This window comes from Macaca thibetana, chromosome 15, assembly GCF_024542745.1.
Source record: "Macaca thibetana thibetana isolate TM-01 chromosome 15, ASM2454274v1, whole genome shotgun sequence".
NCBI classification, from domain to species: domain Eukaryota; kingdom Metazoa; phylum Chordata; class Mammalia; order Primates; family Cercopithecidae; genus Macaca; species Macaca thibetana.
Window position 1 is genome coordinate 98073661 of NC_065592.1, and position 19234 is coordinate 98092894.

The following is a 19234-nucleotide window of genomic DNA, read 5'->3' on the forward strand; positions in this document are numbered from 1 at the left end:
TAAATAAATAAATAAATAAATAAATAAATAAATAAATTCAAATACCTTAGGTCTGCTTATCAAACTAGATGTGACAATCTCAGAAGTGAGTGCATATCTCATTTCCATTTGTTTATGGGGACAGAGAGTCAACTATAAATAATATGCAAGTCTGCAGACTTAGGTTAGAAAAGGTATGATAATCCAGTACCTCATCCATCTGCGGGCACTGAAGCTGCTAAACATCACTTTTTTTTTTTTGAGACAGAGTCTCGCTCTGTTACCCAGGCTGGAGTGTAACGGCGCAGTCTTGGCTCACTACAACCTCCATCTCCCAGGTTCAAGCAATTCTCCTGCCTCAGCCTCCCAAAGTAGCTCGACTGCAGGCACGTGCCACCACTCCTGGCTAATTTTTGTATTTTTAGTAGAGATGGGGTTTCACTATGTTGGCCAGGCTGTTCTCAAACTCCTGATCCTGTAATTTGCCTTCCTTGGCCTCCCAAAGTGCTAGGATTACAGGCGTGAGCCACCACGCCTGGCCTAGACATGACTTTTTAAAGAAAATGCCACAGTGGAACACACTGGACCTTTGAACCCCTGGAGAAACTCAATGGGTTCCAAAGCATGAATAACAAGTAAAACTAGTAACAGCTTTTAGAAACCCCAGGGGCCATAGTAAAGGTAGAGTGTACTTCAAAAAGTTACAAACTGGTTCATCTGAGGCTCAGAGGGCACTGGTCTCAGAGAATTGAGATGAAGATGCTCTCTGAACCTCTGATGTCCTTCTTAGTGAATTTGAATCATGACAGTGGACTTCTTTCCTAGAGGAGCTGCATGAGTTAGGGTACTTTCTGTTGTATGTAACAAAAACTGACTCAAACTGGCTTAGACAATAAACAAGTTCATTATTTCACCAAATCAAACTCCAAGAGGCAGAGCAGGCTTCAGGCTTGGTGGATTCAGTAGCACAATTCTGCCACTGGCAGCCCAGGAATATTCTTCATCATTCCAATGTGGGAGAGAAATAGAATTACTAAAATTGATTTAGACTATTTTCTGGGGTTGAATGGATGTTGGTGAGTCAACCACCAACAGAAGAGTTTTTGAACATTGAATGTAGAATAGAACTCCTAATTCTAAGCCAGGATTTCTTTCCTGACTTTTACGGTAGTGTCAACCCTAAGGCAATAAGATTGAAGGCAAGGATATAAATTAGCTGACCTAAGAATACACCCAAAGGGATGTAGCTTTATCCCTAGAAACAAACCTCTACACAGTCCTATGATCTTCTCCAACACAGTGGTAACGCAGTTCTTGAATTCTAAACAGAGGCCTGGGATGCAGGTGGGGAAACATTCGTTCCATGAATACAATGTGTATAGAAACCTTTCTTTTCTTTTGGAAGTTTGAGGCAGAAAATCAAGATGGGAAAGACACCCAGGTACCTTTCTAGTTGGAAACCAACCTAGACTAATTTTAACAAATGGTAAAACATAAACCGAATGATTTCATTGGTTGCTCAATAATGGATTTAGTGAAGAGAAGCTGGAACTAATGAACAAACTAAGGAATGGGGTATTGCTTTCATTAATTTATGCTACCTCTACCTTCGATCAGGAAGGTATAAGAGATGGCTATGAACTATGAGCAATAATATTTTTCTTTATTTCTTAGTGATTGAAGTGTTTTTAAAAACAGGATTTTTTTTTTTTCCTTGAGACAGCGTCTCACTCTGTCGCCCCCAACTGGAGTACAGTGGTGCGATCTCAGCTCACCACAACTTCCGCCTCCCAGGCTCAAGAGATTCTCCTGCCTCAGCCTCCCAAGTAGCTGGGATTACAGGCATGTGCCACTATAGACTGGCTAATTTTTGTGTTTTTAGTAGAGACGGGGTTTCACCATCTTGGCCAGGCTGGTCTGAAACTCCTGACCTCAAGAGATTCACCCGCCTCAGCCTCCCAAAATGCTGGGATTGCAGGCATGAGCCATCATGCCTGGCCAGAGAAATATTTTTGACAGCTCAATTTATCATATATACTAAATTTACAATGCATGCTAAGAACAGAAATATTAATTACCAAAAATGAAACTGATTTTTACCATAGAATGATTTCAGTATTCTTAGACATATACATTTGTCTTAGTCATATGGGTTGCCCTGTCAAAGATGAGCATTGAAAAGAGAATTCCATTTCTAGAGTAAGATGAATGTGTAACTTCTATTGACTTCAATGATTACAATTGCCTCCAGTTGAAGCAATTCTCATTCAAGCCACGTATTTTCTGTCTAGTCTCCCTACCTTTGGATAGCATATAAATTTCTAAGAAATAGGCAGGGAGAATGATGGATTTGCATGCAAATGTTGGTATTTATTCCAAATTTAGCCATCCCATGCAAGGACACTATGTCAAGAGCTGATGAAACATATTTGAATAATGGAATCTTGGGTTAGAGAAGACCACATCTCTGATGTTTGCATTGCATTCTATAAATATTGTGCAAATTAACATTTTAATGCAAATATTTCAATAAAACTTTCAGACTCAGTCTCCTATGAATTAATTTAGCTGACTATCTCTTAGGGACTTCATAATTTATTAATTTGTTCAGAAAATTTGATATGCGCCAGGTGCACTGCTTTAGGCATTGGGGGTATGGCAGTGAACAAGACGGGCACAGTCCTAGTCTTCATGGCCATTACATTCTTGGACATTACATTCAGGAAATAACCAATCAATCAAATGAACAAGATAATTTCCAATAGTGATAAGGCAGTGGGACAGGGTGATATAATAGACAGTGATGTAGAAGTGTAATATGAGCTGGTCAAAGAAAGTGTTTGAGGAGGTGATATTTGAGCAGAAACTGAAATAATGCATGGGAGGCAGCCATGCGCACAAAATCTTTATTTACTCCAAGAGAAACAGTATATGCAAAAGAACTCTGCAGCACTAGCACAATGCCTTCTTCCTTATAGCTGGTTGGTGCCCCAAACCTTGCTTACTTGAAAAACTGTCACATTTACAATAAAATACTTAGGACTGTAGAAATTAATTTGTCATGAAAAAATATGGACAAATTTAGCACCTGCTCCAGGATGCTACAGTCTGACATCTTTATTGGGGGTCACTGAGGATTTAAAGAAGAAGGAATTGCTAACTTCTATTTCCTATTTTACTAGTCAATTTTTTTTTTTTGAGATGGAGTCTCGCACTCTCACCCAGGCTGGAGTGCAGTGGTGAGATCTCGGCTCACTGCAAGCTCCGCCTCCCGGGTTCACGCCATTCTCCTGCCTCAGCCTCCCGAGTAGCTGGGACTACAGGCGCCCGCCACCATGCCCGGCTAACTTTTTGTAATTTTTAGTAGAAACGGGGTTTCACCGTGTTAGCCAGGATGGTCTCAATCTCATGACCTTGTGCCCGCCTCGGCCTCCCAAAGTGCTGGGATTACAGGCATGAGCCACCGCACCCGGCCTAGTCAATTTTAATTACTGTAGCCTCATTAGATACCCTTTGTGCAAATGTGAGTGCCTTTGCCTGCTTTCTGGTTTGATTTTAAGTTGGGATACAAGCTACTTAACAATAACAAGAGTTGGCAGTAGCTGATCTTTCCCAGGTCTCAGACACACATCCATTTGCAAAACATATCCGTTTATTCCCACTATATATGTGAACTTGGTGTACAGTCAAAAACAGAAACACACGTGCTATTGTCCAGAATATTTTCTGAACATTCACTATTTACCAGAAGTATTTTCTGAATACTTGTTATTTAACTCCTGAAGTAACAAGGTTGTGAAGGGAAGCAAAATTGATTTAAAAAAAGGAGTGAGAAGCTGGGTGCGGTGGCTCATGCCTGTAATCCCAGCACTTTGGGAGGCCGAGATGGGCAGATCACCTCAGGTCGGGAGTTTGAGACCAGCCTGGCCAACATGGTGAAACCCCGTCTCTACTAAAAATACAAAAATTAGCCAGGAGTGGTGGCAGCTGCCTGTAATCCCAGCTACTCAGGAGGCTGAGGCAAGATAATCGCTTGAACCTGGGAGGAGGAGGTTGCAGTGAGCTGAGATCACGCCATTGCACTCCAGCCTAGAGGACAAGAGTGAGACGTCGTCTCAAAAAAAAAAAAAAAAAAGAGAGAGCGAGAAAGAGGAGATACCACATGATCTGGAGTATCTAGGTCACTTAATAAATGAGGGAAAAATATAATGAGGATGATTAAGACATGAGAGGAGCTTCAAAAAGGAGTTAACTATCAAAGGACTAAGATAGGCCTCTTGAGAAATCTGATGACGTCTTTTAAGTATTTTTGCAAAAATACTTGTGCTGCAAATGTCAGTTATGAAGAATGGCATCTCCTACTATCCTGCAAAAATCGATACTTGTTTTATTCTTTATTTATTCTGTGATTTGACACTTAGTTGAAATTATAATCTTAATTTTATCCAACTAAGATAAAGTTTTTACATTCCTTAATTTTATGATTCAAGATAAACTTCCAATTGAACCTTTTTTTCACTATTTCTGTGAAAGTTTTGTTCCCATTCCAACTTGTCCCACTTCTAAAAGTAGATGGTGCATTTGCATACCTAAAGAATAATAATACCAACTCTGATTTAGGCCTATTGCTCTGTATAACATGCTGGCATCCATTAACCAAGCCAGAAAAACGTCAATGTAATGCATCAAGAGGGAAATTACGATTAAACTACAGCTAGTTTTTCTTACCCCTTCAAGGAACTGTTTGGATGAATAGCTGCTTTTCTTGTCTCTTTTTAGAGATAGGGTCTCACTATGATGCCCTGACTGACTTCTAGACTCAAGGGATTCTCCTATCTCAGCCTCCCGAGTCATTGGTACTGCAGGTACACAACACCACACAGGCTTACGGCTGCTTTTCTATGCCCCAAAGCTCTAAATCCTAGGCTTTTTCCTTCAGTGACCCTATACTCCAAAAGAACGTGGAATGGAAGACACTGAAACTGCTGGTTGTTCCAAAGCAACAAGTTTTTTTTTTTTTGGAAACAGAGTCTCACTCTGTTGCCCAAGCTGGAGTGTAGTGGCGCTATCTCAACTCACTGCAACCTCCACCTGCCTCCTGGGTTCAAGCAATTCTCCCACCTCAGCATCCCCCGTAGCTGGGACTACAGGTGTGCACCATCACACCCGGCTAATTTTTTGTATTTTTAGTAGAGATGGGGTTTCACCATGTTGGCCAGGCTGGTTGCGAACTCCTCACCTCAAGTGATCCACCCACCTAGGCCTCCCAAAGTGCTAAGATTACAGGCATGAGCCACCGCTCCCGGCCAGCAGGAAGCTTTTTATCCCTGCTCCCTATCACATTCCCTTGGCACTGTTCCACACTCTAATTTTTTCCCTTTTTTACACATGCTCATAGCTGGACCTGTTGGTTTAATTATTATTTTATTATTCCTATATTCATTTAGTTTATTGACTTTCATGTTGTTGCTTTGTATATTGTCTAGTTTTTACTGTTTTATTTTATTATATAAGCAGTTTATTTTATTCTGCCTTTTACTTATCTTTGATTTTAACATTTTAAACTTATACTCATCTTTTACCATGTCTTATTTATTTCTATCTCTTCTGTTTCTTATATTTGGTTATACATCTCTTTTTTCTTGCCATCTTGGCTTTTTAGCATGTTGAGGAGACCTACTCAGAACCCCAGAGTTTGTATGAAGATTATTTTAAGCAGAAAATATTTGAAATCCAACAAATGCAAAAAGAAGCATTCTCAGACCTTCCCTTATCTGACTAAAAGCAGCAATTTCTGGGGCTCCCAGAAATCCCCTCTCTTGCGAGGAGGCTTCCATATATCCCCTCTCTGGGAGGGAGTTTCATGGCCCTGAGGAAAACGAAAGGCTACCTGCACCTACATAAACCAACATTATCACAAATGTATCCAAGGACACATGGGTAATCAGGGTCAGACTCAAAACCAGTAGCCTTAACACTGCCTACCCTGAGGCTACCCCTGTTCCACACTTCAATTCCATTTCCCAGTCATGGGTGAGGAGCTGCACTGTGGACATCACCACAAGAACTTAATCCAGCCTGGTGCCACAGGCAAGAACAGGGTGCTTCATGGTTTCTTTCCCACTCCCACCAGCTTCAAGAACACCTGAGCTGGGGGCATCATTGTCATTTTCAAATAGAAGTGGACTTAATTCTCTTCAGCTTCAAAACATACCCAACCTGAAAATCTGCTCCCTGAGGTATGTTCCTATCGGATATACCCACCCATCCAACCCTAGTAGAGGTGTAGGACTGGGGACATGGGGAGGGTGATAATTTGGCAGTTTTTCTCTCCTTTCCCAGTGTCTTATAGCTGAAATATATATATTTTGGAGGCCCTAGAAAGTGGCTGAGGAAGAACTGGGTTTTTTTCTCTCAGGCCACTAAGTAGTGTTAAAACTCTGAGTAAGATAATTCAGCCGGGTGCGGTGGCTCATGCCTATAATCCCAGCACTTTGGGAGGCCGAGGTGGGTGGATCACTTGAGGTCAGGAGTTCAAGACCAGCCTGGCCAACATGGTGAAATCCTGTCTCTATTAAAAATACAAAAATTAGCCAGGCCTATGGTGGCGTGTGCCTGTAATCCCAGCTACTCGGGAGGCTGAGGCAGGAGAATTGCTTGAACCCAGGAGGTGGAGGTTGCGGTGAACCAAGATGGCGCCACTGCACTCCAGCCTGGGCAACAGAGTGAGACTCCATCTCAAAAAAAGCAAACAAAAAAGGTTATTCGAAGGAGGTAGAGCAGTATGTCCAACACGAAAAACTGGGATCTCATGTCATCGCTTCCCTAACATGACTTTCACCAACTGCTTCCCCTTTCATCAAGTCTGTTTTTGAGTTTTTCTCTATGCACAACCTTCCCAGTTTTCCCCTCTAGGAGCAGTGGTGAGAAGAATTGAGCTGCAGATGAACTCTTCACCCCAGGAGGGTTTTACCATGGAAGGAGCTGCTTTTCTAGATTTCTCCTACACATAACACACAGATCTCTCATTAACCGGGTAGGGCCTATTTAGGACTCAACACTCCAGTATGAATAAAGCATTGTTCTCACTCCATGCATTAAAAAAAATCATTTATCCAACCCAGTAAGCCCGTTGATTCTTTCTGGATTTACTGAAGGAAAAAATGAGTGGCAGAGATAAGCCTTGGCCAGTCATGCTAATGTCGCTTAATTTGACTTTTGATACCTGAGATCTTGTGCCTCTGTAATAGTAATATTACAATTCCCCAATGATCTTGACTCAATTCCCCAATGAATGAAAATGCTGTCAGTACTTATATCCTTCTGCTGATGTACACACAGATTTTTAGGCATCAGACCTTGATTTAAGAGTCTTTTAAGCTCTATTTTATAGGAGAAGACCTGGTAGGAGTAAAAATAAGTACATGAAAGCCAGAATGCCTGGTTGAAAATTTCTCCTCTCAATTTAGGTCCTGTTACTTAATCTCTATAAAATGGAGATAATGACACTTAATTCCGTGAATCTTAAATAAATATATGTAAAGTGTCTGGCCTTTAACAAGCTTTAGTTTATTAAATGATTTTCACTCCTAAAATCAAATGAATTCTTGTTTTGATGATTCTATTCCCAAGCCTGCAGCCACAAATATTCTAAATTATAAGAATTATCTCCATAGGCCAGGCGCAGTGGCTCACACCTGTAATCCTAGCACTTTGGGAGGCCGAGGTGGGTGGATCGCTTGTGGTCAGGAGTTTGAGACCAGCCTGGCCAACATGGAGAAACTCTGTCTCTATTAAAAATACAGAAATTATCCAGAAGTGGTAGGGCACGCCTGTCATCCCAGCTACTAGGGAGGCTGAGGCAGGAGAATGCTTGAACCCAGACGGCAGAGGGTGCAGTGAGCCCACAACTCAGATTGCGTGACTACCCTGCAGCCTGGGTGACAAAGTAAGACTCTGTTTCAAAAAAAAAGAAAAAAGAATTATCTCCATGGGAGTCATCTTTAAGTGATATGGTAGATATATAAATTCCTGAAGAAACTAACCAGCCAATTTTATGTATAATCTTTGTATTGAGTCTACATGCCCCTCAATCAACCACTCCATTTCTCTGTTTCTTTATAGCAAAATTTCTCCAAGGGCTACCTCTACTCATTACTTCTTGTTCTTTCTTGACATCTTTTGTCTGTTGTAGAACATTCTTGGCTATGGTCTAGTTTGTTTCTTCCTCTTCACTCTTTCCTTCATCTGGACCATGAGAAAGAGCTTTTGATCTGACAGTGCTTTTTCCCGAGTCCCAGACTGGGATGGAGAAGGTGGTGGTTGTCAAACTATTAGGGCTTGTGAAAACACAAATCGCTGGCCCCACAGCCGGAGTTTCTGATTCAGTATAGCTGAGGTGGGGCCCCAATTTCTAACAAGTTCCTAGGCGAGGCTGATGATACTGGAATATATTTTGAGGACCACTAGAATAAGGAGTTCGGGACTCTCTTGCTCTCACAATAAGTGAAATTCTCCAACCTAGCTTTATCAATAACACAGATGTCATTTTGATGTTTCATCTGCTGCTTCTACCATTTTATACCTGAAATGATTCAGAATTCAGGAAAGAAAGACAGGTGCTGTATATTGAATGCCTCAAAAGCCCAACAGCTGACATTTATTACTTGCCATGTGCCATTTGATGTCCTAAGCGTTTTATGTAGTCTATCTCATTTAATCCTCACCAAAGCCCTAATATCATTTCACCTTTCAGTAAAGAAATTAAGATACTACTGGGGGTGGTAGCTCATACCTGTAATCCCAGCATTTTTGGAGGTTGAGATGGGAGGACCACTTGAACCCAAGAGTTTGAGATCAGCTTGGACAATATAAGGAGACCCCATCGCTACAGAAAAAAAAATAATAATAATACCTGGTCATAGTAGCATGCACCTGTAGTCCCAGATACTTGGGAGACTGATGTGGGAGGATCACTTGAGCCCAGGAGGTCAAGGCTACAATGAACCATGATCATGCCACTGTACTCCAGCCTGGGCATGAGAGTCTCAAAAAAGAAATTAAGACACCAAAATATTAAACAATTTTCCAGGCCACTCAGTTCTGGAGACATAATTCGAATCAAGGGAGTATGATGTCAAGGCTGTGGTTTTAACCTGTAGGATATGCTATATTGTGTGTGGAAATATGAAAGTCATCTGAGTATGTATCTATGTTCAGTACAGCCACCCATGTTCCCATGCAATGATTCATGACCTGTGTTTACCCTTGTTAATGTGGCATAAACTGCTCTCCCAAGGCATCACAGTCAGCTATAGAAGTAGCTACAAAGAATGTTAATGCCACAGTCTAAACTCCTCTAAGTTGAGCAAATTCAGAACAAATATCAGAAAAGCAATTTATATTTTTAGATTTTTCTTATTAATAAGATGTTAAATTTCTCATTCTACAAACATTTATGGAACACTACAATTTGCCATGCAGTTGGGGGATTTCAGAGCACCTGATAAACAGCACACTTCCCCATCCCCAAAGTTCTGAATCAATTGAGAAATAGGCAATATATTAGTTTGCTAGGGCTGCTGTAATTGAGACACACAAAGAAGCAAGCAAATGTGACAGTTAAAAAAAGTGGACTCACAGATGGAAAAGGTGTTGGAACTAGCAGACAAGGACTTTAAAATAACAACAGTATATATGTTTAAAAGATTGAGGTGCAGAGAGGTGAACAATATATAGGTAGGGAATTTCATTCCAGTAATAGAAACTACAGAAAAGATGCAATGGAAATGCTAGCAGTGAAAAAATACAATAGTAGAAATGAAGATGTAATCAGTTGGGCTTAATAGCTGACTTGATAAGAGTGGAAGAAATGATCAGGGAACTTGAATACAAAGTGTCTAAAATGAAATGTAAAGAGAAAAATGAATGAAAAAACTGAACAAATCCTTGAGACTTACAGGTCATAATCAAATCATCTAATAGATTTGTAGTTGGAGCCAGAGAGGAACAGGAAAGGGAGAGTGGAGAAGGAAAAATACTTGAAGAAATAATAGCCAAGAATTTTGCAAAATTGATGGGGGGCTGAGCATAATGGTGGCAACTCAGATCTAGAATCTTAAACAGGGATATAATGACAAGAGTTTTGGCTGACTTCTCATCAGGAGGAATGGAGGTGAGCAAACAATGGAACAGCATTTTTAAATGCTGAAAGAAAAAAAGATGCTGAACCTAGAAGTCCATATACAGTGAAAATATCCTTCAAAAATTAAGGCCAAATAGATAAATTTATAAACAAAAATGGAAAGAATTTATCCCCAGACCAGTGCCATAAGACATGCTAGGGGAAGTCTTTAGGTTGAAGGACAGTGAGGTCACATGGAAGATCAAATCTGCAATAAGGAATGAAGGATATCAGAAAAAGGAAATAAGTACAAAAACATTTTAAAAACCTTTTAATTTTGGATTTAACGATATCACACTTTTTTTCATTTCTAGAAAAGATGACTGATTTTTAAAGTAAAAATAATATGAACATATCAATATATCATGGGGACTTTTAACATACAATGTATTGTGGGGTTTATAATACATGACAATAAGAGGATGAAGGATGAGGGGGAGGAAGATTAAATTATACAATTGTAAGGTTCTTACATTGTTTGTGGTCATTTAATATTATTTAAGACTGGGCGTGATGGCTCATGCCTGTAATTCCAGCTACTCCAGAGGCTGAGGCACAAGAATCGCTCGAACTCAGGAGATGGAGGTTGCAGTGAGCCGAGATCGCACCACTGCACTCCAGCCTGGGCAACAGATTGAGACTTTGTCTCAAGAAAAAGAAAGAAATATGTTATTTGAAGGTGGATGTAAGCTAAAGATGCGTATTATAATCTCTAAATAAATGATTATAAAAATAAAAATAAATATTTATAGATGACCCTTGAACAATTCAAAGATTGGGGGTGCCGACCCCTCTGCAGTAAAAAATCTGCACATAACTTTTGACTCACCCAAAACTTAACTACTAATAGCCTACCGTTGACTAGAAGCCTTACCATTAACATAAATAGTTGATTAACACATAGACTAGTGTCTACATATATTTTGTGCATTTGTGAGACACTTAACTTTTTCTGAATTTTTTTGGTATATAGGTTATATAGTTTGTCTGCAAGTTTTTTCAAATTGTTGCAAATCTCCAAAAATTTTTCCAATAAATTTATTTTTAAAAATCCACATATAAGTGGACCCATGCAGCTTAAACCCACATTGTTCAAGGGTCAACTATACATATACATGAAGTGGAGGTGACAAATAGAATTCTAAAAACAAAAACTGATTAGCTCAAAAGAAGACAGGAAAAAATAAAAAAGAGACAGAAGAACAAAGAACACATGAGACAAACAGAAAACAAATAGCAATGGTAGACTTAAGCCCAACCACATTCATCCTTACATTGAATGTAAAAGCTAAACCCTCCAATTGTAAGATAAAGATGAACAGACTGGATTTTTAAAAATGTTCTAACATTGTCAGGATGCAGTGGCTCACATCTATAGTCCTAGTAGTTTGGGAGACTGAGTTGGGAGGGTTACTTAAGGCCAGAAATTTGGGACTAACCTGGGCAGCATAGTGAGATCCCTTTTCTAAAAAAACAGAAACAAAATACAGGATATGAAAACCACCAGACTATATTTTCCTAAGCACGTCAATCCAATTCTTAGGTATTACTCAAGAGAAATGAAAACTTACGTCCACAGACTACTGTACAATAATGTTTGTAGCCGACTTATTCATAATAGCTAAGAACTGTGGGGAAAAAAATCCCAAATGTCCACCAAAAGGAGAAAGGATAAGGAAATTGTGGTATAGTCAGACAATCAAACAGTACTTATCAGTAAGAAAGGATTGAACTACTGGCACATGCAGAAACCTGGACGAATCTCAAAAACATGCTGAGTAAAAGCAGCCAAACAAGAAAAAGTGTATACTAAGATGATTCCTTTATATGAAGTTCTGGCGGAGGCAAATGTAATTTACTGTGATAGAAATCTGAACCTACTATTTCTGGGAGTAGGCAGGAATTGACTGAAGGAGGCACACAGGAACTCTCTGGGGTGATGGGAATATTTTGTATATTAATATGGGTATGGGTGGCATGTAAGGTTAATTGTGTTTATGCATTTGTGAAAATGCTTCAATTTTTGGGCTTAAGATTCATATATTTAACTCAATGTAAATTATTCCTCACCTAAGAAAATTAAAGGAAAACATATAAATTATAATTAATCAATATCATGTTTTTAAATAAAAATATTTTTTAAAAAAGCAGAACTTCTAATTTTTAGTTATTTAATTTTAAAAAAGCTGTACTTGGGGCATTTATGTCAGGGATGGCGTGAATTTTTTTTAACTATCTCTGCCTTTATAAAAATTGATATTGGTGTATTGATTATTGGTACATTCTGATTTTTACTTCTGAAATTTGGTAATTTACATTTCCCAGAAAAACAATTTATTGAGGGGAAAGCAATATCTGCACTTAAATCACAAGGCAATTGTTTCTCTCTCTCTCTCTTTGGGTGCCTCACAGGAAAATCAGCTGTTCCCAATTCCATTATACTTTCAGAAGAAAGTAGGGAACTGCGGACACTCTAACCCTGGAATCATATCACTTGTCAGTGGGCTCAACAGTTATCCTGTCTGGATTAGTTAATTATGGATAAGTAAGTTAACTGTCATACCAGTTTGCCTCAGATAGTCCTAATTATCATCAACCATCCTTGTAATAATTATGAAGTGAGTGCCTTTCATTCTCAAGCATGTCTTAGTTTGGATGATAAATCATGTGGTCATCTTAAGAAATCACTTAAGAAACCTTAAGTGATTTATTGCTCTTACATGCTATTAGGTAGAAAAAATAGATACTGTGGCTCATGCCTAAAAAGGCGCATTTTTTAGACAGAAGAGACACCATGTCACTAAATTCAGTACTGAAACTCCCAGGAGACATGGATTTTAAGAAGTTTTGAAATTACTTGGTGAGAAATGCACGTCAAATATGACCTGGAAATAGGGACTGCCTCTATTGCAGATTTTTAACTTTACAAAAAAAGCAAAAGGTCTCAAATGTCTTTGTGAAAGGAGAAAAAATCCATTGGTAGATTATATCTTCAGATTTTTTCAGTTTTCATTACTGCAAACTTAAGCAGTGGTTCTCAGTCACCCAGTTGCAGTCAACACCTCAACACACTCAATGGAAAAGGCAAGGGAACAGATTCTCCCCTGGGGCCTCCAGCAGGAGTATGACCCTGTAGACGCCTTGATTTTTTAGCTCCATAGGACTTACTTTGACTTCTGGGCTCCACATGGTAAGAGAATAAGTTTCTATTGTTTTAACATCAGCTTTGTGTTAAGGTATTAACAGTGGTAATGGGAAACCCATACAAGGCAAATGTAAAAAGTTGGGGAGAGCAACATAGGAGACAGATATCAGAAAGTATGAGGTCATATTTGTGATTGCTTTATGACAACATCAAAAGAGCAAACTGTAGAGCTGAGAAGACAGAGGATCTGACCTGGCCTATCCCTCTAATATGGTTTGGTTGTGTCCCCACCCAAATCTCATCTTGAATTGTAGCTCCCATAATTCCCATGTGTTGTGGGAGGGACCTGGTGGAAGTTAATTGAATCATGGGGCCATTTCCCCCATACTGTTCTCATGGTGGTGAATACGTCTCGTGAGATCTGATGGTTTTATGAGGGGAAAACCCCTTTCGCTTGGTTCTCATTTTTCCTTTGTCTGCCACCATGTAAGACATTCCTTTTCCTTCTGCCACAATTGTGAGGCATCCCCAGCCACATGGAACTGTGAGTCTATAATAAACTGGCAGGGTGCAATGGCTCATGCCTGTAATCCCAGCCCTTTGAGAGGCCAAGGTGGGCAGAACACCTGAGGCTGGGAGTTCAAAACCAGCCTGACCAACATGGGGAAACCCCGTCTCTACTAAAAACACAAACAAAATTAGCCGGGTGTAGTGGCACATGCCTGTAATCCCAGTTACTCAGGAGGCTGAGGCAGGAGAATCGCTTGAACCCGGGAGGTGGAGGTTGCAGTGAGCTGAGATCGCGCCACTGCACTCCAGCCTGGGCAACAAAAGTGAAACTCCATCTCAGTAAATAAATAAATAAATAAATCTCTTTTTCTTTATAAATTACTCAGTTTCAGGTATGCCTTTATCAGTAGCGTGGAAATGGACTAATACATCCTCCCTGTCACTATTATGTGAAACCTCATTTCACTTAAAAATGAGCAACAGATTCATCAACAGATGGATAAACAAAATGTGATATAGCTATGCAATGAAATATCATTAAAGGAACGAAGGACTGATACGTGGATACTACAACATGGATGAACCACAAAAACATTATGCTAAGTGAAAGAAGCCAGACACACAAAAATCACATACTGTATGTTCCATTTATGTGAAATATCCAGAATATTCACAGAAATAGAAAGCAGATTGCTGGTTGCTAGGAGCTGTGGGAATAACTCTGGAGACAGAGTTTCCTCTGGGATTAATGAAAATGTTTTGGAACTGGATAGATGTGGTAGTTGAACGACATTGTGAATATACTAAATGCCACTGAATTGTTCACTTTAAAATGATTAATTTTGTATTATGTGAATTTCACGTAAGTCAAAATAAAATAGTCCACTGCAAATATTGAAGAATATACAACAAACTTAGAAACTATTTCAACGATCCCTCCTGAGAAACCTGGGGATTAATGTGTTTCAGACAAAGAAAAAGAAGGGAAGCATAGAAATAAAGCCTGGGGTGAGCCTTAAGTGTGCCCTTTCTGTAGAACTATTAATAAAGCAAAATTATGCAGTGACTGAAGCCAGGCACAGTGGCTCATACCTGTAATCTCAGCACTTTGGGGGGCTGAGGCAGGCAGATCACCTGAGGTCAGGAGTTTGAGACCAGCCTAGCCAACATGAAGAAACCCAGTCTTTACTAAAAATACAAAAATTAGCCGGGCGTGGTGGTGTACACCTGTAGTCCCAGCTACTCGGGAGGCTGAGGCAGGAGAATCGCTTGAACCCAGGAGGTGGAGATTGCAGTGAGCCGAGATCACATCACTGTACTCCAGCCTGGGCAACAGAGTGAGACTCCGTCTTAAAAAACAAAAAAAAAGAAAGAAAGAAAAGATGCTTATAAGGGAAATGGTGTAATGTGTAATACATAGTAGCAGTGTGCTCTGAAAATATAGACAATACAACTCTTCAAAATGAGCAGAAGCCGGCCGCGGTGGCTCACGCCTACAATCCCAGCACTTTGGAAGGCCAAGGCAGGCAGATCACTTGAGGTCAGAAGTTTGAGACTAGCTTGGCCAACATGGAGAAACCCCATCTCTACTAATAATACAAAAATTAGTTGGGCGTGGTGGCAGGTGCCTGTAATCCCAGCTACTCAGAGGGCTGAAGCAGGAGAATCTCTTGAACCCAGGAGGCAGAGGTTGCAGTGAGCCGAGATGGTGCCACTGCACTCCAGCCTAGGTGGCAAAGCAAAAGTCCATCTCTGAAAAAAAATTTAAAAATTAAAAATTGAGCAGAGAATGCAGAACCTATATGGAAAGTAAACCAAGTCATTGATTATATTATTGGCATTAACATTTTTAAAAGGTCATAGTATAAGAGTTTGCCATTTGGAGAAAATATATGGGACCATGTCAGTGTCCAGTTAGAGCTGACATGGACTCTAGGTGTCCGCTAAGGTTCTTTAGATATTCTTGTGTGATCTTAAAAATTCCAGTTTAAACTGGACTTACGTGTTCTGTGAATACTGCAGATTGCCTGATTCAACAGCTCGATCACTGTACTCCCTGAGTGCCTTCCATGTAGAAGCTGGAAGAGAGGCTCTTTTATTCATTCCCAACAATTGCTGGTCACCCCTAACAATGCTGCAATGAACATCTTGTACATTATCCCCTCTGGGACCCGTGTGCATGTTCCTCTGGGCGTACCGAACATGGATTGTTTGGTCGTAGGGGATATGTCGTACACATATCCAAACAAGTACTCTCAGGCTACTCTCCAAAATGGGTGTGGCTGGATGATGCTCCCTGCAGAGTAGGAGGGTTCCATTTTCCTACATTCGCACCAATATTTAGCATTATCTGATATTCTAAGTTTTTCTGATCTGATGGGTGTAAAACTTAGAATATCAGTAATGCAAAATATTGGTAAAATATTTAGGGAAACTAGAAACACTTGATTCAAAGAATGTAATCAGAAAACACCTTCCCTTCTTTCTTTCTTTCCTTCTTTCCTTCCTCCCTCCTCCACTTCTTTCTTTCCTTCCTTCTCTTTAATTCTATCTTGACTTCTACTCCCTTTAAATTTATTTAGTGGGAAAGTACTTTCTGTTCCAACTTGAAAATGTACGCATTCCCATGACATTTCTCTTACTTTCAGGAAATAAAAATATCTTGGTGACATTGAATAAAAACACAGTCTCATTTCAGTAACTAAAAGTACATTATGTTAAGTTATTATAAAGTATTTGCATTTAAATTAAGTTAAAATCTTTCTCCTTCCTTTGATGGAACCTTCTACAGGCAGGAACCAGGGGAGGGACTGTGATTTTTCTTCTCTCTGTGCTCACTTTCCACTCCATCTATGTTGCTAAGTATCCTCTAAGAATGGGGAGGGAGAGGAGGTAAAAAGGGTTAGGAACATGATGACTGGTATTGTAAGAGGGTGTTTTCTGGACCTAATAAGTGTTTAGAGCTGACAATGTTCAGGGTGGGAGTATTCAGAGGATTCCGTTGGGAATGCTCAATGATGTTTTCCACGACAGGGCAACTGGAGTTTCCTCTGACTTGCTGCTCCCACCTCGGCCCCTAGTGTGTTCCTTTGACAGACTCTACTCGGGAGGCACTCACAGACTTTTTCTGCTAAGATCCTGTGGCTCCCCCAGGCAGCCCTTCTTGGGGCTTAAAAGGCACCAGATTAGCTCTTTCTTCTTAGTGGTCATTTTGCAAAGGTAGCATGAATACATACACTTCATCAATGCCACATGGTACAAAGATAAAATAACATTTATTGGGAGAAATGAATAAGCAGAAATGTGCATAGGTGACAGCTCCTATTGTCGTGAGTCCTCCAGGAAGGATGCTTGGACCAATTGTGGGTGGACTGGACTCAGCGTGGCCGTGGTCCCATAGTGAAGAGCTCCACTTCCACATACATTCCATATTCATAGGAAAATAGAGACAAGGATCATCTACATGCCTTTGTAGCAATGGACAACCTCTGGGTGGAAACAGGCTTTATTAGAAAGAAGCAACTTCTGAGATTAATTGTCATGTTTTAGCCTGTTTTCCTGTTGAGTGAACTCAGATCTGGTGAGCCAGCTCTTTACGAGGCTACTGAAAGGTCATAGGGAATCAGCCTCCAGGGCCGTCCTGAGCAGTTGGCGTAGGCATCCGTTGCCCTGAACAACTGGAAGTACAGGCCCATCCCAAAGCAACTAACTTCTTGCTTTCCAGCACTGGAGTAGTTAGTGAGTCTACTTCTGCCTTCACAATTTTCCAGGGGTCAGATATCAGTCCACTGTGTCTCCCTGGCTAGTAGAATGAATATAAAACTCTCTAAGTAGTACTGCTGATGCCTCTCTCTTACCTAAGGTAAAGGAGCAGATATTCTGTCTCTCTCCATTCTAGGGATGAGAGTCAAAGAACAACTGTTTCCAAAGAAACCTTCCTAACAAATTCTCTTTTGACGCTTTTATAGCCTCAATATGAGGATGATTTTGAACACCTACTTAGAAATTTTTGAATAGTGGAATAATGAATTCTTTGAAATAAAATCTTTTTTTTTTTCTTCATAGAAACTGAGCATGGGATATTTATAAAGACTTTGACAGTTGGTTCTCAACTTTGGCTGGATATGAGAATGACTGGAGGAGCTTATGCCTTGCCTGCACCCTGACCAGTTAAATCAGAGTCTCTGGAGGTGGGCTCTCTAGGTGATTCCAATCTACAATCAAGGTTGAGAACCACTGCTTATATAGAAACAAAGGCTTTGAAGGGGGAAACAATTACATTGGGTGATTAAACATGATTTCCAGGCCGGGCGCGGTGGCTCACACCTGTAGTCCCCGCACTTTGGGAGGCCAAAGTGGGTGGATCACAAGGTCAGGAGATCGAGACCATCCTGGCTAACATGGTGAAACCCTGTCTCTACTAAAAATACAAAAAATTAGCCAGGCGTGGTGGCACGTGCCTGTATTCCTAGCTACTCAGGAGGCTGAGTCAGGAGAATCACTTGAACCTGGGAGGTGGTGGTTGCAGTGAGCCGAAATCGTGCCACTGTACTCCAGCCTGGGCAACAGAGCGAGACTATCTCAAAAAACAAAAACAAAAAAACGCAAAGAACATAATTTCCACCAGTTCCCCCTCTCGATTATGGATCTATTCAGTTCATGTGGTGTATACCTTTTTTTTCCTTTTTTCTTTTTTGACAATATCGAGTCTTACTCTGTCACCCAGGCTGGAGTACCAGGGTGCATCATGGCTCACTGCAACCTCAACCTCCTGGGCTCAAGCAATGCACCCATCTCAGCTTCACAAGTAGCCGGGACTACAGGCTTGTGCCGCCATGCCCCAACTAATTTTTGTATTTTTTGTAGAGACAGGGTTTTGCCACATTGCCCAAGCTGGTCTCAAACTCCTGTGCTCAAGCAATCTGTCTGCCTCAACCTCCCAAAGTGCTGGGATTACAGGTGTGAGCCACCTTGCCTGATTTGGTGCATGGCTTTTAAAAGCAGGCAACCCAGTGCCATTCCAATTTGCATTTGGTGCACAGGAATAGGCTGCAGTTAGCATTGTTTCCAGGAGTTGTCCAGAATACATATTTTGCTTTTGTTTTGTGTTTTTCTGTTTTCTTTTGTCTGCTAAGTTTTGTGGCTGAATTTTCGAGTTGTGCTTTCCCCCTGTTTCTTTGAGGAACTCTTTATACCCCTGTCTGACACAGTGCATTTTGTCCCCTTATCCACTTGCCATTGTGGACATCAGTGAGTACATCCACAGCCTCAGGTAGGTGGCTATTTATTTATATTATTATTATTATTGTGTTTTGAGACAGGGTCTCACTCTGTCGCCTAGGCTGGAATGCAGTGGCACAATCTCCAGTCACTGCAACCTCCACCTCCCAGGTTCAAGCAATTCTCATGGCTCAGCC